The sequence below is a fragment of the Artemia sp. Qi Xiang Cuo genome, chromosome 8 (assembly GCF_049724085.1).
Source record: "Artemia sp. Qi Xiang Cuo chromosome 8, ASM4972408v1, whole genome shotgun sequence".
Lineage (NCBI taxonomy): Eukaryota > Metazoa > Arthropoda > Branchiopoda > Anostraca > Artemiidae > Artemia > Artemia sp. Qi Xiang Cuo.
Window position 1 is genome coordinate 45,080,108 of NC_142801.1, and position 23,207 is coordinate 45,103,314.

Here is a 23,207-nt window from a genome sequence, read left to right on the forward strand (position 1 = left end):
CAGATTAAAATGTCGTCTGAAAATATCACCTCCTGAAAGCTTGCTTATCTATTTAAAATTATCACGGCAGAACATTCTTCCTCACTTCCACAGCCGAAAAATTCCTGCCCCCTTAGCCCTCCTACAGACCCACCAATAAATTTTTTATGAATTTCAATCGTACCACAAGGGGAGTTCGTGGGTAATTTAATTTCAACAGACATTTATTCTAACTTTTAACTATGTTGAAAATAACAGATATCTCCTGACTGTTTTTAGTCTTATTTAATTGAAATTCAATATCTTGGTCTGATATCCCTCACACCAACACGGTGAGGGGTGAAACAAACACCCATTTTCAGGGGGAATCAGGGGAAGGGCCCGTGGGGACGGGCGCGAGGGGGGACAAAATACTTGTTTAGCCACAATTTTATATTGTAAACACAAACTAATACCACTAGGAATTTGAATAATGACCCTTTCTCACTTCAAAAACCATAAAAGTCTCAGGTCTTTTATGTCATTTAATATTTATTGAAAACTATCTGTATATGGAAAATCGTGCTGTATATTTTAAACACATCAAGGACAAAAAGAGTAAAATAAATGTAAAAGGACGGAAAACTATAAGTAACTATTGAAAATAATGCACATTAAGTCCAGTACGCTCAGCGGTTTAAGGGTTTATTTAACTTTAAATTTTGTTAAAAAAAACTTTGATTGTAATGCACTTTTAATTTGTGATAGAGAAATTAAAAGCACTAATTTAAAATCGATCAGAAAACAAATTAAAATAAAAAGTATGTTTTTCACATGACAGTTAGTAGCAATGTTACACCAGAAAACGAACCGAAATTATTTTCGTATGAGGAGGTTTCAATACTCCTTGATACGTTGCTCTTTACTATCACGTTTGACTATTTTTATTTTTTGTTCAAACTCGTGTAACTGTTTCTAATGACACACAATTTTTACTTAATATTATACTTATAATATAGTATAGATATAAAAAAAAAACTTTTTCTTGTTTTAAAATTTTTTTTTAAAATAATAAAACGCCATTGCTTGCTTTTAAAAATTAAAAAAATGTTATTTAGGAAATATTATGTTAAGTGCATTGTTTGTTTTTATAGTTTAAAAAGAAAATACTACTAATAGGAGTTTGGCTGCTGCTTCTGTATCATTTCAAAAACCATAAAGAATTAAGCAAGTTATGTACTTTCTAGTTTATTTAAAACCATACTTATCGTTTGTTTTTAAAAACATAGACGGAAAAAAAAAATAAATCATAAACATCGCAATAGTAGTGCCTACGTAAAGAACCATTTTGGCATAATGTATTTTTTTTTCACATCAGAGGATTATAGTACGAGCCAGTTGTAAGATAGCAGCTACCCTTCCCACCCGACCCAAATGTCATGTTGCCCTAAAGTGCGTAAACAACGAATAACGAGATACCAATTCCAGTCAAAATAGACTCAATATCAAACAGCGAGACTTTTATGAATGAGACAGGCCCCAGAGACGAGGGTCAAGTGCCGAAATTGATGCCTAAGGGGTATCTAAGGTTGTTATGGAAGGGATTGCTTTTTAACTTCAGAATAGGCTCAATATTTATCACTGAAAAAAACCATTTCAATATAAAACTAAAAAAAATTAATAAAAAAAAATTTTTGAACCAAATAAGTTTCAAAAAAAAAAAAAGAACTCCATTAAACCAAAAATGAGAAAATAATAGAATAAAATACTCTATCAAGAACACAACTATCAAATATCAGTATCAATAAGTAAATGAACCCAAACACACAATAAAATTACAAAACGTCAACCTCATCACGAGCAGAAATGAACCTAAAGAGGGTTCTAAACTCTATGCTTTCGACAATCTATAATATAATTTGTACTTTACTTAAATTTTTTTTAATGTTTTCACTTTTATAATTTTAAGAAATAAAAAATAATTAAAATTTTAAGGAATAAATATCAGCATATGTGTATGCACACTTCCCAATAACAAATAAAACAAAAGACATTTTTTATAACTTATAAGATTACCTCCCGGGGCGATTTGGTGTTATTTTATCTCAATAGACAGTGAGTTTGCTTTTCCACTATTTTGAAGATCACAGCTATCTCCCAACTTTTTTGTCTCGTTTGGTATTGAAATGCACTCTCTTGGTCTGATCTTTCTAACCCCAGCCCGGTCAGTGGTGCAACCCAAAGCCGTTTTCAAGAGGGGCTCCGAGGACTGGTCCGGTGTGACTGGCTCGAGGGGGGACAAGAAGACTTTTTTCCTCGTAATGTTATCTTTTAAACAAAAATGAATACCACCAGTAGTTTGGCTAGTGCCCCGTTCTCAATTCCAACACCCTAAAAGTCTAATGGATTTTAGGTCCGTTCCTTTATATTTAAAACTATCTGTATCTCAAAAATTGTTCTTTATTTTTTAAAAACATCAATGACAAAAAGTGTATAATCAATATAAAAGGACGTATAACTGTAATTAACTATCGAAAATAACTAAAATTAATTCCATGAAGCTCATTGGTTTGAGCGTTTATTTCAATTTTATTTTTATTACAAAAAACAGTTTTATTTTACTGTAATTTTAATGAATTATTGAAAATTTACCAGCATTATTAGAAAAACGATCAGAAAACAAATTTAAAAAAAAAGAATGTTTTTCAACTGAAAGTAAGGATCAACGTTATAACATAAAACGATAAACTAACAATGCACATTTTTTCAGTAAATTCATTTGAATTTTTTTCAGCAAAGTTCCAAGCCGCTGAAAGAGAAGCAGTTTCGGTCCCTTTTTTAGGGGTATTTGACATCCAACTGCTCTTTAGTAATTGTATACTAATTAAAGTTTGGATCCTCTTTCATAGACTCGCGGATGTAGTTTTTGAGACAATAAAATACGTGTATGTTTAGTTTCACTCTTAATTTCTGTTTGTATCATGGTTCAAAACAATAAGAAAAGAGGCTCTCGTGGCACATCCATCAACATATACAAAGAAAAAAAATGAAATTCTCAATCTGGAAAGAAGAAATAAGAGGTATTTGAAAGACTGTAAGCTCAAAATGGTAAGTATAATGTCCAAATCCACAAATGAAGATGAACAACAGGGAGTTAGAATAAATAAGGGTGGTTACCAAACGAACTTTAAAGCCAAGGTGTCAGAAAATATTGATACAGAAGGGGCCTTTGAAAATGATAAGCTGGACACGATGTTCATGCAGTGCATGGACATTAAACAGTGATTGGACATTAAAGAGGTTATGGACAATCAAGATTGCTAGTACACGGAAACTGTTGAATGCCAAGATAATATGGTTGAATATTTTTGACTTGACGTAAAAAATAAGTTCCATATTAATGACGAATGTGATGAAAACAATAAAAGAAACCCAGAAAAAAAAAGGAACGTGAACGAAACGGTATACATAACCCATGAACTAAGTGAAGACAAATACCAAGGCTCTTACTAAACATATAGTTTTAGTACGCGGTCTGATAAAAATACATCGGCTGTTATTAAGACGTCTCTGAATGTTTCTTTTTTGTCCAAAAAAGCACATAATTTTCAAAATGATCGACTACGTGTAATTAAAACAATACATGACACCTCACGTCCTTTGCCCGCCGACCCATTTATTTATGAAACAGATAAAGTAGCACTTAGATCTACTAATGCTTCTAAAATCTTAAGGACCGTCCCCGAAAATGTTACATCAAAGTTTAGACTCTGTAAGAACAAAGTTCCAGCTTATCCTATTGCAGATAGTATGTTTTTAGTATATTCAGATAGTTTTGAATACTTACAAGACTACAAGGCTGATTGTTACCGTTATAGCAGAAATAGTGGGGGACACTCAGTATCTGCACCCTCTGTTCATCCAAACTTCAGAAAGAGAGTTAATCAAAGTATGATTGAAGGCAAGATGGTTGATTTGAAGAGTTATATCTGTTGATATGAGTAATTTGCATTCAACTGTCCCTTTGAGCACAGCCTGCATACGGTGATTCATTATGTTGGTACTTGTGACAGAAAATTCAGTTGTGATCCCCATGGAAACCATAAACAGAAAGAAGGAATAAAAGCTATCCCTTTTGTTCCTTCTGAGAAATCTATATTAATAAGAGCTAAAAATGTAGCAAACACCACAACACTGACGCCCCGAGAACATTTTCATAACGAGTTGAGCACGACAATGACTGAGCTGCAGACAAATGTTCCAAAAAGTAAGGGGCAGGTAAAGGATGCCTTTTCTTTGGCCAGAAAAAGCATGATATCCAAAGAAACGTGTAATATGATTCAATATCTTATGATGGAAACTGATTTTGTTGTGACAGAAAATATTTTTGGGCAAGGAGAAGCAGCCGTCACCTGTATATCAGAATTTGCCATCTTAGAGGTTGATTACTTTGTAAAACACGGTATCCCGATAGTGTTCTATTATGATACCAAATATAACATTGGAAATTACTGGGTTTCAGCTCTGACATTCCGACATCCTGACTTCGAACATAAGGGGACAACACATCTGATTTCAATTGCATTTTTACTTCACACAAATAGATCATCTGATTCGCACGAAGAGATGTTTATAGTTCTAATTAAGACATTACGAAATATAAAGTCACCGAGAGAGAATTGTGTGATTGAGAGATCACATTGGCTATAGGCTTCGAGAAAAAAAATAGGTCCTCTTATTCCTGCTTCCCAGGGCCGGATACAACACCATATCAATGACCAACATAAAATTCAGAAAATTGGGGCATCTAAAGAGGACATCAAGGTAGTTCAAGACGATATTCTTCAGTTGCTAAGATCAAAAAGTGAAGATGAGTACTACCAAATAAGAACTGACCGGCTCATGAAATGGTCCGGCACCTCATGTACCTATTTAAGAGAGACTTTTTAAACAGAATGATATAAGCACTTGATAGTATAAATATTGCCACAGATGCCATATAAATTTACATTTTCCGGAATAGAACACAATACCGCAGAGTCATTCAATTCGTAGATAACGATTGAAGTACAAAGGCAGAGAGATAGGCAAATGGATCGCGTACTCTTGAGTATTCTTCTTGTAGATAAGGTCTATAATACAAACGTGTCTCGAGGATATAAGGGAATAGGAGATTATAGACTTCTTGAGAAGTCAAACAAGGAAAACTTAGCTCATATTAATAAGGAATAAGATCCACTTGAATCGAGGAATGAAACTTTTCTGCGTATGGTCCAAGAAGTAGATGCATCAAATCCCTTTTGGGAAATAAATACGACAAGAGAAGATCACCAGCAAAGTAGTTTAGTTGACATAGCAGAAACTCGATGGAGAACGGGACATGTTACATTTTGCAACGAAAATCAAGTGAATCTTGTTCCAAATCTGCCTAGAAAGAAGGTTAATGTTGTGACACCACGAAAAGAAACAATCACTGTTAGAGGAAATAAAATTGTGACAAAGGGTGATAAGAGGACCAGTTTGGTTTGTAGTTTATGGTTGTTCTTGTAATTTTGGAATCTATGCATATCCTTGCAAACTAGCAGTTTTAAGATCTCGAGGACATGCACTAGTAACAGAAAAATCAGTTATACAGCTGAAAACACTCAAGAACGTGAAGGGGAGACCTAAAAGGAAAGTGAGGCCTAGAATAAAAAGCTCATTAACCATTAAGGACTGTTACAATATTAAACCTGCAGCAGATTCTCGAGTAGCCAAGGAAGTGTCGTATTCTTATTAGTGTTTCGCTCAGTAGGAGTTGATTGGTTTCCCATAAATTAAGTAAATTACGAAAGCTAACATGAAAAAAATAAGGTAGCATACTACATTCGAAATAGGTTACAGAAATGAAAAAAAAGGAATTATTGAAGTATCTTCATTTAAAAAGAGTTCCAAACCCCAATCAAAAAGCTCTGACGGGAATCCTAGTTCAAAAGTTGCAAAGAAAGCGGAAGATGCAAAGTTTATGAAGTCTGTTCAAAAAAGGCTGCATAGCCCCACTCAACTGGTGAAACCCCAAAAAAGGGTAAGGAGACCGAATCTTTGTGTTGAAGCTAACCAGTCTATAAGTCCTACAGCCTTGTATCATGGTTCCGCTTTTACAGGTCCCATAAGTGATTTGTATGACGAATCAAAGCAAGAGATCCAGCATTTAAAAAGACTTTTTGGAATAGTGGTCAAATCTACCGATTCTGCTATCGTAGAAAACGCTGAGACACTAGAGTGGTGGAGAGCTACTGGTTTTTCCTTGAGGGACACAGACGTGTTTCCAATTTTCTTTCAAGACCTTGAATCACTGCTGACGCCTGATACTTGGCTCACAACTGGAATTGTTTCATACCTCGTGAATCTTGTAACTTCTAGCTGTGCGTCAGCAAGAACTATCGATAGCTACTCTACTTTCAACTTGACAAGTATTGATGCTTTGAATACTTACCCAGATACGCCTAGAGAGAGTTTTAGTGATGTTTCGAATGATTGCAGTGTTTTTTTTGGTCAAGTTTGTGTCAATATGTGTGATATAATTAATACGAAGTAAAAAAATCATTTAATATTGGGACTATGTGATGTCTCCAAGAAAGCTGTCTATCTTCTTGATAGACAGAAGCCGATAAACCACTCTCTAGGGAGTCTCGTTCTTTCCAATCTAAAAAATATTATGCCGGGAGAAGATCATCTCAACAAAGAACTTGAACTTGACTCGTACAGAATAGCTCCACAAGTAGATTCTTCAAGCTGTGGGCTTATTGTTGTCAAATATGACCAAGACTATACGAATGAAATAACCTATTTGGGAAGCGCAATGTCAATTGATCTTCCATCACCTTCTAAGTACAAGACGTCAAAAGGAAGATCTACACTATCTAAGAAATTCATAGATTTATATAACGAGCATACTGAAATAGTAAATAAGAATACTATTGAACTAATGAATAAACATTGAATCAAATCTTCGGTCCAGGTACTTGAATCTCTTTTAATACAGGACAGAAGAGCCACATGTTATAAATGTCAAAAACAGATGCCAGAAAACATGCAACTCATATGTAAGAATTGTTAAGCAGTTGCATGTAGTGAATGATAAGGAAGATCCTGCAGGTACTTCTGTAGGCTCTGCTGTGTCTAAATAGGAAAACATACACAAATACTTAGTCAGACACACCAACACGCAAAGAGAGACAAACACAGTCAGACACACAAAACGAAAAACTCTGAAAATACACTTGGGATCACAAAAAACGCTTAAAAAGACAAGCTAAACCATGAAACATCAAGACTAAACATTCTAAATCATATGTTATAAGCTAAAAACTTCTAAAATACACTTAGAATTAGCAACATAACTACCATAGACACGCTAAACAGCAAAACTCACAACTAGATATCCTAACTCATTTGTTCAAACATAAACTTCCAGAAAACGCTTTGAAAAACAAATAAATCTAATACAGACATGCTAAACCGCGAAACAGAAAAACTAAATAACTTCTTCCAAAATACTCTTTGAAACACAAAGAGGGCTAGCACTGACAAGCCAACCCAAGATAGAGAACAACTAAACATCCTAAATCTTAAAGTTTCAAACGAAGAACTTCCAAAATACTCATGGAAACACCAGCAGTGATAAAACAGACAAAGTAAATCTCTAAACATTGCAACTAAATACCCTATATCAAACGTTTCAAACAAAAACTTCAAACACTTGGAATCACCAAAAAAGCTAACACAGACAAGCTAAACCACGGAACAGCGAAACTAAACATCCTAAATATAACGTTTCAAACGAAAAACTTCCAAAACACACTTGGAAACACCAAAAAAGCTAACGCTGACGAGCCAAACCAAGAAACAGCAAATTAAGCAACTTCTTCCAAAATTCTCTTTGAAACACCAACAAAGGTGATACGGGCAATCTATACCGCTAAATAGCACAACTAAACATCCTAAATCATACTGTTTAAACAAAAAATTACCAAAATACACTTGGAAGCATCATTTTTACCAAGAAAATGTCTGAAGATACCTTAGGAATAATAGTTTGCTCCAGAGGGTAACTTGTGCCAGCCATTGAGTGCCATGGTGGCGTGAACTGCCCTGGACTATCATGTTCTAGCAATGAAATAGCATATTCCCACTGTTCAAATAAAAATACATATATATTGTGACATCCAAATACCAGAAATCTCTTAATTGATGATGACGGGTACCAGATGTTGCCACTAGAAAGGTAGGCCTACATTGTGCCCTGCTAGTGTACTTTGTCGCAAATCATCAGAAGAAACGCTATTGGGAATGTTCTTTAAGTTTGAACGATGTAGTGTATAATTCTTTAAATTTAAGTCTAGTTTATATGTATCTTTTGATGAAAAATGTCTGAAAATGCCTTAGGAATGCTAGTTTGTACAAGAAAGGTGTCGTTTGCCAACCATTGAGTGACAAAGTGGCTTGATTTGCCTGGGACTGTCTCGCTCTACCAAGGAAATGGTATGTTCCCACTGTTCAAATAATAATACAAATTGGGTTTCTAGTGGTAAGCCAAGACTGCCACCAGATATTGGAGCAAAAATGGTGCTACATCACTTACTAGAGGGGAAGTCTCTCTGGCGACAAATATTGTAATGGAATGCTCGCGCTTACCACTACTGTTCCGTAAATATAGAGTATGTTAGTACCTTTTGTACGGTATACCATGCTCCAGGGTATGGTAACGTGATTGAATGGTCAAACGGTTAAACTCTATACCAAGAATGCACCCACACTGAGTCACCACTAAAACCTCTAACTATCTCATCAGAGGGTAAACGGACCCCCTGTCTATGTAGTTAATGACGGTATGTCTCACAACTCTTTTCCTACTGCAAATAATATACTCTCAGCCCTTCTTTAGGCTTCCGGACTCCACCTAGGCTAAAAAGTCCAAGATTATGAATCAACTTATTTCAAATGTATCGAGCCAACTTACTTCGAATGAATCAGCTCTATGCCCTTTTTTTCACCCCTCGACAATACGGACCAACCTTGTTATCTGAAAGTAGCTTTAGCTATGATGGGTCACCCGTAACTGTGCAATTAAAACCTTGTTGTTTTAACAAACTCCGTAGTTAAAGAAATGAAAAATGGCGCAGCAAATATTAAGAGATAATTTATCATTTCCAAAGATGGGAAAGAGATAATTAAAGAACTCAAAAGAAAAGAAACAAGGAAAGACATTTATCTGAAGAAAAACCCCAGAACCGAAGGTTCCAACATCGAGGTATTGAAACGTCAAAAAACACTTAAGTGATAGTGACGGGTTTAAAATAAACCTTTCTCACATATATAATATTGATTTCAGTGCCTTATGAATAATGTGTTTTAATAATTTTTTTAAGTTATTTATTAATAAAACTTGAATGTACAATAAAAAGTTTTTGTCTTTTAGAGTCCTTGTTCAAGGATGAATTTTTAATATATTTCACTCATGCTATTTAGCGATAATCCAAGCTCATACTTTTTAAGAAGAGCAGTCGGGCCCTTGCTAGGAACAAACTGTATTCATATATCCCAGCCCTATCCTTCACAACTTGAAGTAATGTCAGAAGTGTAATGCCCAAGGAGTAGTAATCTAGGTCCCAATGAAGCATTTGAAAAGGGGACTAGAAAAGAGGTACGAATTGCCCAAGATAGGATCACCTCTGCCTCTAAGACAAGTGCTTTGCCTCTTGTCATAACACCAACACGTCACTCCTCCCATCCATATGAACCATGCACTCCTAAGCAAACGTGCCCATTTTATAATGCAGTAATAAACCCGGTTTGCTCAACCAGCACTCCAGACTAGCCTTGAACGCCGGTCTGAAACTCCTAACATCAAAGCTCATCAAACAAGCCACTAGAGAATTGTAAAACACATCAAAAAGGTGAATTTATGAGTGAGTTAGACCAAACTTCGACCACCTCTCTATAGACAGCTTAATCGAGAAGAAGCAATATGTACTATTACTTTCTTAGCCCGAATTTGCTTTCCCTTTGCAAGTGTTAATGCTACGTCTTGTGCTTTGCTTTGCTTATTGTGTATTTTATATTATAGGAGCTTGGGTCATAATAAAAGATTGAAATCAACTGCTAAAGCTACTAAATTTGTTTTCATATAATTGATTCCAACTTCACCATGAGTTGAAGTAATATCTATTTTTCTCTCCTCCTAACTCTCCTCCCTCTCTTCTCGATTTTTCTTTTTGCATGGTTATTAAGAGCTTTTTAGTTTGTAGTTTCTAGGTGCTTTTCTAATCGACAGTTTGTATTTATTGGCTATTTATTTTTCAGTTTGTCTTTATTCGTTGTAGACTATACTGTATTATGAAATTATTCGCTGTATTATGAAACTATTCAAATATTCTGGGAAGTAAGCGAGGTGAGATGAATATTGCAAAACATGCAGGGAACATACAAACTGCATTAGGAAAAAACTAAATATTTTACTCTATAATTATATTTTATTATAATATCTGATCATATAAAGTACGGATATTTAGATGTAGGTCACAATAATTATCATATATTTTTTTCATAAATAAAGGTGCATGAAAAATGAAGAAAAAACTGTTAAAAATAATAACATACTCTAAATGATTATCAGAATATCTCCTTATTAGGACATAATTATTATATCTTATCAATGAATATAACATTTGATTTTAGTAGAGTTTTGAAGATTAGCTTTAGAATATTGCCTAATTTTGTTATCTTCCACTTTTTTTCAACTGTGGTTCAGCACGGTTGATTCAATGTTCTCAAGCATTATAATTTTCTAATTCTTCATTTGTCTTCTTTTTTACCCAAAGCTGTCATGAGCTGAAATTTAACTACAGCAACGACCAAAAAAGAAGCCGACAAAACAAATTTCGTTTTATATCTAATTCAAAAGGAATGCCTAAGCTGAAATTCAAAGGGTCATTATTTTTCTTTTTATTGCTTACAGATTGAATACAGTTTTATCACTTACATTTTCATTGGTAGTTGCGGTGTTGGCCCTTCCCTTGTATTTTCGATTGTATTTAAATGTATAACTATGAAATCCGTGTTTTTTTAAATAATACGTATATACTTCAAAAAATAAAAACAAAATCAAAAGTACTATCAGTGTCGCCTCAACGTGGCGGGGAAGTGATAACAGAGTGATGTTACATATGAATTTTATACCAAGAAAATAATAATCAAAGTAAGGGTTAATTTAAACTATAATCATTCTCGAACAAAAACTTCTTTTTTCTATACTATTGCCAAATGGGTTTTCACTAGTTAACAACTTTGTACTTTTATTTATATCTGACACCACTCCGGCTAAGCAAACTGAATCTCTTCAATATTTAATCGTCTGCCTAATTTATCCAAAGTACTTTAAAGGTAATATACATTAGCGAAACTTTTTACAATCCATTGAGGAATTTTTCTTTTTATATACAATTGGAATGATTGATTATTAAGTCGTTTGTAAAGTATGGCCAATTTTTTTATATCGTACAAATATAACACCAGACGCACTCGCGGGCCCAGAACGTATCTTTATTGATCTGTCCAAAAAATGTTTGCACGCATCACATACTTTTTCAAACACAATACTAAGACCCAAGAACAGAGCAATAAGATACCTCTTGGTCACGATGCAACCGACCCAAGCGCCATACATATTATCTAAGACGAAGTTCTCACGGTCAGTTTTCAAAAAAAAAAAGATGAAATGTGGGATTATTTATTTGTCGGTAAATTTTAGCCCATTTTCTCATATCACCCCAACAAAACCCAGGTAGCACTAGTGGGCCAAGTAAGGGTCTTTCCTGCTCTGTGCAAAAATTGTTTGCACGCATCACATACTTTTTCAAACACAATCATAATACCCAACAAGAGAGCAATAAGATACCTCTTGGTCAGGATGCAACCAACCTAAGCGACATAAATATTATCTAGGACGCAGTTCTCAACTGACAGTTTCCAAAAAACCAAAGATGAAATGCTGGATTATTTAGTTGTTGGTAAAGTTTTGCAATCGGTCTCTGATTACCACAACAAAACAAATGATGCTCTAGCTGGCATTGGATTTGTCTGTCCAGTAATTAGACTTAAATGTTTGTACGCCAATAAACCAATATCATAAAACCAAATCCTAAACAAAACCCGAGATAACATGACCAAATAGGTCAATCAGCAAACGACACAATCGCCAAAAATATTATCTAGGACGCAGTTCTCAACTGACAGTATGAAAAAAACAACAGAAGAACTGCTGGATTATTTAGTTGTCGGTAAATTTTAGCCCATTTTCTCATATCACCCCAACAAAACCTAGGAAGCTCTAGTGGGACTAGGACGGGTTTTTCCTTCTCTGTGCAAAAATTGTTTGCACGTATCACATACTTTTTCAAAAACAATAATAATACAAAAAAACAGAGCAACAAGATACCTCTTGGTCAAGTTGCAACCGACCCAAGCGACATAAATATTCTCTAAAAAGTAGTTCTCACTGACAGTTTGCAAAAAACCACAAATGAAATGCGGGATTATTTAGTTGTCGGTAAATTTTAGCCCATTTTGTCATATCACCCCAACAAAACCCAGGTAGCACTAGTGGTAGCTCGATTCTTAGGTAGCGCGTAATGCCCAATAGCATTATTTTATCGTATCAAAAAATTATATGGAAACTGATCTTATTCATTTTCATGAACTTGTTGCTATTCGAGAAAGGGAAGAGCAACTATCTGCTTTGCATTCAAAGATGTCAAATTTGAAGCAAAATTTGAAAACAAATTTGGCTTGTCAGTAGTGTCAAAATGTTGATGTTTGGCCAAGAAATGGCCTTTCAAATGAAGTTTCAAAAGTATTCTACTTTCGATAAGGGCAAGTCCACCTTTTTTATACTTTAAAACAGCTTTGTCACGAAGTTGATTATATTGCGCCCAATTTTGTTTGGCATCGATGGTATATGAACCGTCTTCTGAGCTTATAGGATCACTGTTTCCATTTGATCGCCCTTGAGGAAGAAATTAAAGAAACAAAGTAACATGCATTCGAGATCTTTCTTGTGGTAAAAATGTAAAATTCCGTATTATGGTGTATAGGGCCTTGAAACTTATAAAGTAGAGTTATCAAATATGCTGATTATGATGGTGTAATTTTCCTTGCAAGGTCCCTTTGCAGTGAGTGATTTTTGAATAATATTATTTTTTTTTTTGCTTCACGGAAGAGTTTTGTATATAGTTTTTGTAAGTTTTATAATTAGTTATGTCAATAACTCTACTGGTTTTGCATGCTAACTTATCTAGGTTATTTTTACAATATGAAGATATTATCAGGCTATTTGACATCCAGGGGTGTATATAGGTAGTTTTTCGGTTTGATTTACAGACTGGAAAGGTTGAACTCATAAGATCACTCAGTCCCTGTGTAAAACCATTTGTGGCTGAATTAACATCCTGACAATCCAAAACCTTTGACCAGTCAAATTATTTCAAACGATCCGTGACCCGGTTCATATTCACAATATTATATATCCTATTAGACGTAGGGATATTAGTTCTAGTGTGTTTAATAGTTGGTTGGAAGGGTAGAGAGAAATAGATTAGAAAGTGGTCTGACAGGTCAGAGAATATTATTTTGGAGGACAGGTGGTTTCCCAAGGAAGTGGCTACAAAAATGTTATCAATTACAGTAGCGGTAGACCTCATTGGATCAACTCTAGTAGGAAAAAGGATTGTCGGAAGATGACCACTTGAGGTAAATGTTTCAAAGAAGGTTTCACAATCATTATTACTGCTAACATTTAGTAAATTACAATTGAAGTCCCCAAAAACTATTGCCTTCTTTTGTGGTAAATTAATACAACTAGAAAAGTCATCAAAAAGATTACAAAAGAAATGTGTCGAAAATGAAGTTGGCTTATAAAACAATGAAAAAATAAAAGAATTGCCGTCAACACTCATTGAATAAATGCATCTATTATTTATAGGTTGCGAGAATAAGGATTCACAGTGTAATAGCCTGGTGAATTTTAGACTTGACCGGATGTAAAGAGAAATGCCAAAAGAGGACTTGGTTAATTTTCTTTCAATATGAATAGCTTGAAAGCCAGGGAGGGAAAATTCATTAGTATCATCAATTTCTGAAAGCCACGTCTCCGTTATTCCAATTACTTCGAAAGGGCAGTGACCGTTAATTAAAATTAAATCTTTAAAATTAGTCCACTTATGTCTTATGCTTTTGATGTTAAAGCAGATTATATTAAGTTTTGTCTCTTCCATTAACTTAGGTTTCACATTTCTTACAAAATCTAGTGTCGAGATCTTCACAGTTAAAACGGCATAAGGGGCTATCAGGGCTAGCTAAGGGGTGGTGGCGCAAATTATTTTGGTCATCATCATAGTTAAAAACAATATTATTGCACACTGATAATTTTGTGAAAAACGTAAAATCTTACATAGTACACATTTAAATATCCATTGTGGTCGAAGTTTCATCATTTGCTTGATTTGAATACTGAAATTCTTCTTCAGCTGACGAATTATCATTGGAGGTAATTTTGGACTGGGATGGATAGTTTGCCGTTTTTTTCTTAGATTTCTTGCCTTTGACTAGGGCAAGGGCGTCGATTTGATTAGCAGTTGAGTCAACAGGCTTAACTAGCTTTGATGTGGAATCTATGTCCTTTTTGATGGAAGATAGTTGAGTTATAGCTGTTTTCAAGATGTCATCACCTAGGAGTTTGGTGATAGCTTTCTTCTTGAGAATATTTTTGGTTTCTCCTGGTTCATTACTAACCTCAATTAAGTGACTGACTGTGAGATAAGTTGCAAATCTTTGCCATTCTTGGCAAAGACCTAGGATTCGCTGGAAGAATTAATTAACCACCCCGTACCCCATGTTACAGTCACGCGGCTAGCAGAGCGGCCTGTGAGACAGAGTCTTTTTTTAAATCAGTTCTTATACAGCGTGAAGTGAATACAGTAAGACGTTTTTTAAAACTATATACTCTTTCAACTTTTCAGCCTAGGTTGAGTCTAAAGAGATTGCTAGAAATCTTATTGGTAAACCTTGTCTTTTTAAAGTGGCCCTAGACCCTCCGATCACGCTTGTATGTATAGAACCGCTGGAGTAACCATGGAAATCCCACTATTTTCGGCAAACGAGAGATCTCCCCCTCCAGTAACTGGCATAGTAACCCCGTCGTGCTATTTTTGCCTTTAAAATTGGTAACCCCCGTTTGTTAATCCTCCAATACCAGGGAACAATTTTTTCTTAAGTCCTAAATATAGAAAATCCTTCACATTTCCAGCTCAATGAGTTGATGTCATCTTAACTTTCTACTATCAATTCTAAGGGAAAAAACCATGTAAAGCTTGTTTTTGTTTGTTTTCAGGCTTAGTCCTATCTTTTTTCGTTTTTTTCCCGTGTCAGGATTATATTTTAAGAAGTAATATATTCTAAGGAGCTTACTTTAAGCATTATTTATCCAGTTCTTTTCTCCATAATTAACTACAGCAATGAAACAATAGATCCCGTGATGCTTTCAAAAGCGTGTGTCTACTTAATGAACTTTTTGGAATAAGCAGATTCAATTAATGTTACCACATTAAGAGTTATTTATTAACATTTAAAAATGCGTATGTTTTATCTTCTATAAAATTTTACTATAATAAATACATATCAACTTTATAATATTGCTGTTTCTTCGCTCCAATTTCTTTACTGTTTAAGTTCCACTGTTTTATTACTCTTTAAGCTTCAATTTCTTTGTAAATGAATGAATTATAACGTACCAAGAGGTAGTTGTCATGCTAGTAATACTATTCCTTTATATGTGCCATAAAACATAGTAAATAAAGCGAGACACTCAACCCAATTTGATTAGATTTAAATAATGTTGATGAAAGCATCTACGGGCATAGGAAAAATGCCTTTTTTTAGATTCACGAATTTTCTATTGATTATATAGCAATTCAATAAGAGCCATCTACTTTGTCAACTGTTATCGTCTTCCAAAGAGTCAAAAAGCAATATTGTATAAGTTTTTTGTAGTAGGTCAACAGTAAGTGGCTTATGGATGTCAAACAATACAGCCTAAATGTATTGCAAGGTATATTCAATTATGGTTAACATTTGCAGCAATTGTAATTTTGAAGTCGCCCCGTCCCCAAAACAAAGTTAATGTTAACTTTGGGACTCTTATAAATACGATTTTTTCTTTGCCAAATATATCTGATAGGTCAAGAACTCATTCAGATTCAATACTAGCTGTAAGGATACTTTCTCATTCAAGTTAATGCTCTCTAAATTGTTCATATAATTACCCTAGTTCTAAAAGTTGTTTGTCAAACAAGTACAATACACGGCCATATTCAAAGATTCAATATCTAGTTTGTGCTTATTTTTATTCTATGAACTGTCCATTCTTTTTTGTGTAAATTAAATTAAAAAAAAAGTTTTTTCAATTGAAAATTAGGACCAGGATTAAAACTAAAACAGAACAGGAATTATTCCATGAAAAAGGGGGGTGAAGCTTTGCTCTTTACCTTGCTCCTCAATACCTCGCTATTTATGATAGTTGTTTTGGTCCTTTTAAAAGAGCTTTTTATCATAATTACATACGCTTTGGGTACCTAGCCGAGTGGATTGGTGCGCTATATTTAGGAGCTCTTGTCCGAAAGGGTGAGGGTTCGAATCCTAGTGTATCCAATTATTTGGTTTGGGACGGGGTTTAGTGTGGCGTGATTCAGTAAGCTCAGTCAGAGTTGACTAAGCTCCAAATGGGTACCTGGAGAAATCTGGGGAAGGTAAACAGGAAAGGTGTGCGAAAGCCTAGGGTGGCTGGCTTTCATCCCCCCTTGCACTTTCTGGCTGAAAGGCTTTGAGACGGAGATCAGCACCACCGGGATGGACCTTAAGGATCTAGTGCAGCATCCTTTATCTTAATTTACGTTACCCTTTGGGTTTCAGGAGTTGCTCTTAAAAAGTTGGGACAAATAGTCAAAATCACTTATATATGAAGTAATTTTCCGTTATTTTCAGTTTAGGGCTGCTCCTTAATTTTTTTATTAAGTTTATTATCATTTTTCAAATAATTCCGTTAAATCTGGTTTTCTCTTCATGAAAAATTCACTTCATTCACGGGAAACTTGTTCTTGAAAATTTGTCTCATTTAAAGTACCACCCCCCCCCCCCTAAAATTCTCTCCGGACAATTATATCCTTTCTGAAAATCCCTCCTAAAACTCTTGGTGGAAGATTCCCCTTGAAAAATTGTCCTAATAATGCTTTCATTTGAAAAAAAATTAATTTACTTAGAAATACTTTGTTTGGTGAAGCTTTAAGCAGGGATTCTAACCTTGAGAATGTTCTAACAACCCAAAGCAAACCATAGAAACAATTATTATACATCCAAGAAAGCTGCCTAAGACCCAAAGAACCGCCCAAGGAAACCACTGATTAGATCTAAGATGGACCCGGGGAGAACCAAAAGCTTTAAGTTTGATGTCCTTTGTACTTTAAGATTGGATCACATATAGCCCTTTGGTTAAGACATAGTCGTCCACACTCTTATAATGTTAAACATTAAGGAATACATTTTTTTGGCATGAAAATGTAAAAGAGATGCAATGAGATTAAACACAATTTTACAACAGAGAGAAGCGGCTACAAAACGGTTATTGAGTTACTCTAACTTTCCCTGTCAATGGCACAAGACCTCAGTGTACTTTTGCGTAATAAATAAATATTTTCAGGACATAGGGATTCAGAAAGATCCTAGAAGATTACTGGAAAGAATGAATGAAGAACGAAATAATGCATAATAATGGATGAAGGTTTTGAAGGATTGTAGTGAAATTTTATAAGTTGCACATTTTTTTAATAATGTCCTTTGCTTAGCAAAGGACTTTAATGAAGCTGTGGCGTGTTTTTGGCCTTTTTATTTTGTGTAAATCTCTATTTTAGTTTTGACTTATTAGGTTAAAGATTAACTTTCAAAACGGATAATCAAATTAGGTAATTATAGGTTCAAAATAAATATATTTTTCATCTTAATAAAAGTAAATTCGTTCAGTGGAATAGGTTGGTTTCATACTTTGTAAAAGATGGCATCTATAAGGGTTATTTTTCAAATATAAATACTTTTTTGGAACACATTAAGATTAGGAATCATAGGTTGAAGCAAATCAATTTAGTCCATATTTTTGCGCTTTAATTCTTGTCACATTGTAGGAATTAAAAAGAAAATATATTTTCGTTTATCCCCAGTATTTAATAAAATTTAAATCTGACAAAAAATTTATTGCATTCAATAGAAATATCCTTTTTATAAGGTAATGACTTTGGATGCCAAATTAAATGTCCGAAAATAGGTGTTCCAAAAAAAAACAGAATATTTTTTTTTGTCACGTACTTAATTTCTCTTAATATTATTCTTTTAAATTAAAAATACATAGTTTTGACTAATTAGGCAAAGCAGACACAAATTGTATCGTAAAATTACTACTCCAATCGATATTTTCCGACTTACCAATATTCTCCGCACAATTTTTCTATATTTTTGTGTTAAATGAATAAATTATTTATGAAGAAAATGAACAAGCAAGGACATGCTCTTTGGATGAAAGTAACTCTAGAAACTTGTTGATAACAGCAACAATTAGCTATAAATCAGCTAAAACAGTATAATGATTCGAACCTACTGTTTTTATCTTATAAAATACCAAATTGCTAAAGATAGCTTTAAAACAGCTGTGGCAAAGGATAAGTGAGGTTTTAGCTTCACAATTAAAATTTATAAATGACTCGTTTTTATTTTTATAAATAATTTTTCCATTTTATTAACTCTCATAATAACAGAGCAAAGCTTCTTTAACTAAGCTAGTGCAAGAACTTCAACAATTGAAAACCATCTAAGATATTAAATGCCAAAAATGTGTTGAGAAGATTATAGTTGTAACGTTGAGAATTTGAGAATAATTACGATTACAAATGTTCTGATAATTGAATCTCCTCAACACAAACCACGAATTTTATTGTTTAAAACCTATACGAATAACAAAAAGTCTTAATGGAAAAAATAAACTAGCATAAAAAACTTAGAGGTTTGTAACTATGACCCTTTTCATTTGCTGGACAGTTCCGGTTCATTTATGTTTTGATAACCGTTGTTTATTTCATTCAAAAATCCACTTCGTTATATTCTATTCAGACTTTTACTTTATATTATATTTAGGTTTTTTTTACTTTATTCAAACTTACGATGACAAATATTTTGGTTTTAAAGAAGCTTATTACTTCCACTTAAAAAACTCAGTTTTCCCCTTTTATATAATTTAATTATTTGAAAAAAACTACGTTTTCTAAAGAGTTAAAGAAGCTGAGTTAAAAGATCGAACCTTAAGATGTACAAAAATTAAGAGGCAGTGTTGGCGGGCTGTTGCCCACCACACCCTCCATGTTCGCAGCCTTTGAATAAAAAAAAAGTTTTTTAAAATGTAAATAATGAACGACACTAAATTTTAGAACGAACAGAAATTATTCCGTATATGAAAGAGGCTGTGCCCTCCTCAACGCCTCGCTCTTTACGCTAAGGTTTGACGTTCTCACAACTCTTTTTTTAAACAATAAAAACTTTAGCGTAAAGAGCGAGGCGTTGAGGAGGGCACAGCCCCTTTCATATACGGAATAATTTCTGTTCGTCAACAAATGAAACAAATGTCTTTTCAACAAATGAAAAGACAACTTTTTTCAACTGAAAGTAAAGAGCAAGGTTTAAACTTAAAATGATCAGAAGTTTTTCCGTTACAGTCGAATTCTCAATCCTCGCTCTTTACTCTAATTAAATAAAAAAAACAAGTTTTTTAAACTGAAAGTAAGGAGCGACATTAAAACTTAAAACGAACAGAAATTATTCCGTATATGAAAGGGGCTGTGCCCTCCTCAACGCCTCGCTCTTCACGCTAAAGTTTGACTTTCTCACAACTCTTTTTTTAAACAATAAAAACTTTAGCGTAAAGAGCGAGGCGTTGAGGAGGGCACAGCCCCTTTCATATACGGAATAATTTCTGTTCGTCAACAAATGAAACAAATGTCTTTTCAACAAATTAAAAGACAACTTTTTTCAACTGAAAGTAAAGAGCAAGGTTTAAACTTAAAATGATCAGAAGTTTTTCCGTTACAGTCGCATTCTCAATCCTCGCTCTTTACTCTAATTAAATAAAAAAAAAACAAGTTTTTTATACTGAAAGTAAGTAGTGACATTAAAACTGAAGACAAACAGAAATTATTCCGTATATGAAAGGGGCTGTCCCCTCCTCAACGCCCCGCTCTTGACGCTAAAGTTTGACTTTCTCACAACTCTTTTTTTTAAACAATAAAAACTTTAGCGTAAAGAGCGAGGCGTTGAGGAGGGCACAGCCCCTTCATATACGGAATAATTTCTGTTCGTTTTAAGTTTTAATGTCGCTCCTTACTTTCAGTTTAAAAAACTTGTTTTTTTATTTAATTTCTGATCGTTTTTTAGTTAATGCAGCTTTTATTTTGGCTCGCCGGCATTGAATAAGTAAGCAAAATTTACATAAAAAATTTACTTTTCTTTTGCTAAATGGCTCTCTAAATTTGGTTCTGACGTAATTTACAAATTAATTTACGTAACAAACTTCTATATTCGTATATTTTTCTTCTGGCAAAAAATACACAGTTGCAGATTTTTGCAGATATGAGCTTGAAACCTATGTTATAGGGTTTTCTGATACGCTGAATCTGACGGTGTGATTTTCATTAAATTTTTTCACTTTTAGGGGATGTTTCCCCCCTCTTTAAAAAATCAGGTAAATTTTCTCAGGCTCGTAGCCTTTGATGAGTAATACTAAACTTAATAAAATTCATATATTTAGAATCAGCATTATAAGCCCATTCTTTTGATATATTTATTGACATCAAAATTCCGTTTTTAAAAGTTTCGATTACTATTGAGCCGTATCGCTTGTTTTTTTTTATTGTTTTTTTTTTATTACGTATATGATTGGGTTCTCCCCTTAGTCAATACCACACTATTTACGTTAAAAGTTAAAAAATTTTTAATTCACAAACCCCTGAATCACAAAGGCCGTTTAATTAGAATAGATAGCCCCTCCTCCAGCCCCCCCCCCACCCGAAAAAAATTCTTCCTGAAAATGTCTGTATACTTCCCAATAACCAATACAATATGTAAGCAATGGGCAAAGTTCATAACTTGCAGCCCGTCCCCGGGGAACGGGGGGGGATTAAGTCATTGTAAAAGACATATTTATTAGATTTTCGACTATGCTGGACAAAATGGCTATCTCAAAATTTTAATTGGGTGACTGAGAAAAAAAATGAGCGCGGGAGGGGGCCAAGCTCCCCTCCCATTTTTTGGTCACTTAAAAAGAGGCCTAGAACTTTTAATTTCCATTCCAATGAGCCCTCTTACGATATTCTAGGACCACTGGGTCAATATGATTACCCCTGGGAAAAACAAAACAAATAAACACGCACCCGTGATCTTTCTTCTGGCAAAAAATGCAAAATTCCACATTTTTGTAGATAGGAGCTTGAAACCTCTACAGTAGGGTTTTCTGATACGCTAAATATGATGGTGTGAATTTCATTAGGGTTCAGTTACTTTAAGGGGGTCTTTCTCTTTTTTTTAGAAAATCGACAAATTTTCTCAGGCGCGTAACTTTTGATGAGTACTATTAAACTTGATGAAACTTATATTTGAAATCAGAATTAAAATGTGATTCTTTTGATGTATCTATTGGGACCAAAGTCCGTTTTTTAAAGTTTCGGTTACCTTTGAGCCGGGTCGCTCCTTACTTACAGTTCGTTACCACGAACAGTTGGAAAAGAAAGTTATTTAAAATACTGAATATTCAACATCCCTTGTGTTCTGTGACTCAATCCTAAAGAAACGAGTCATAGAACGATAACGAAAACTAACTAGCTTAAAGAGCAAGGATTGAGAAAGGAGCCGCTCCACCCATATTTAAAATGGCTCTTGTTTCTCTTAAGCTTAAAACTTGGTTTTATAAATGGAATTTCTGATTGTTTTTCAAATTTTGACAAGAAATCCTTTCCTGCTTTCTGTGTAAAATTTGGCTCAGAAATTTCCCTGAATCTTACCATGAAAAATTATTCCCCCGGAAGGGCTTTATACCACTCAAGGACCCCCTTCCCACCAAAAAATACCACTTCCCATTATAATTTTTTTCCTATTCTGCAATGAGAAATACTATATGTGAACGGTGGGCAAACTGCGTAACTTGTAGTTCCTTCTTCTTGGACTATAAGGGATCATTTCCTCCCCAAAGATAAATTATTGGACCTTTCTACTGTTTAAATCAAATTAATAATGCCAAATTTTGATATGTCATTATATGGGTAAAAAGAGGCGTGGAACAATTGCTAGCTACCCTCCAATTTTTTGTTATTCTCAAAGGTCAGTAATATTTGTGATTCACGATCAAACAAGCCCTCTTCTAATCTTCTAGGTTTGGTTTGCTACAATTGGGCATGGGGAACGAAACATATAAAACCGTATCTCTTCAAGGAAAAAGTACAAAATTCAAGATTTTAGATAGAAAATAGGATTTAAAACTTCAACACTTAGGCTCTCTAATCAGAAAATAATAAAATGAAAAATAAAATCAAAACAGGTGAGAAAACAAGGATTTTGTCAGCCAGTGGCAAACCATGATGACGAAGAAACAAGCAAATATTTCTACAAGGACCTCCCTCAAGCTGTCCTCAGTGCTAAATAAAAAAGAAGGAAGAAAAAAAACAACGAAAATTTAACCATTCGAAGTTTACCCGACAACGACAAAACAGAGACTCAAAGTGTCTATGGATTTGACAGTGGAAGAAGACACAACCATGTATTTTATAAAATAATCTCTTATTTAAAATAAAGTATTTATCGATTCAACGTTTCTTGTAATTTTTTATCTATATGAATGAATACTAGATAGGAATGAAACAAAAGGCTAAGTAGAAACAGAGTTGAAGGTTTAGAGTGAAAGGATATAAGGATAAAACAATAGCTCCAGAGGGAGCTATTTAGAGGGTTAGAATCACCCTTTTCCAGTGAACATGGCCATTTAAATCCGTTTTAACAAGAGTCCCACTTGATATGAAACCAGTGATAAACAAAATTTCTTATTTGAACGAAAACCATCAAAAATTTTTAACTAA

At 34.1% G+C, this 23,207-nt stretch overlaps 1 pseudogene; it reads left to right on the plus strand.

Moving 5' to 3' along the window:
- Positions 1-5,226: 5,226 nt before the first annotated feature.
- LOC148949454 (uncharacterized) lies at positions 5,227-7,123 on the plus strand (annotated as a pseudogene).
- Positions 7,124-23,207: the final 16,084 nt, after the last annotated feature.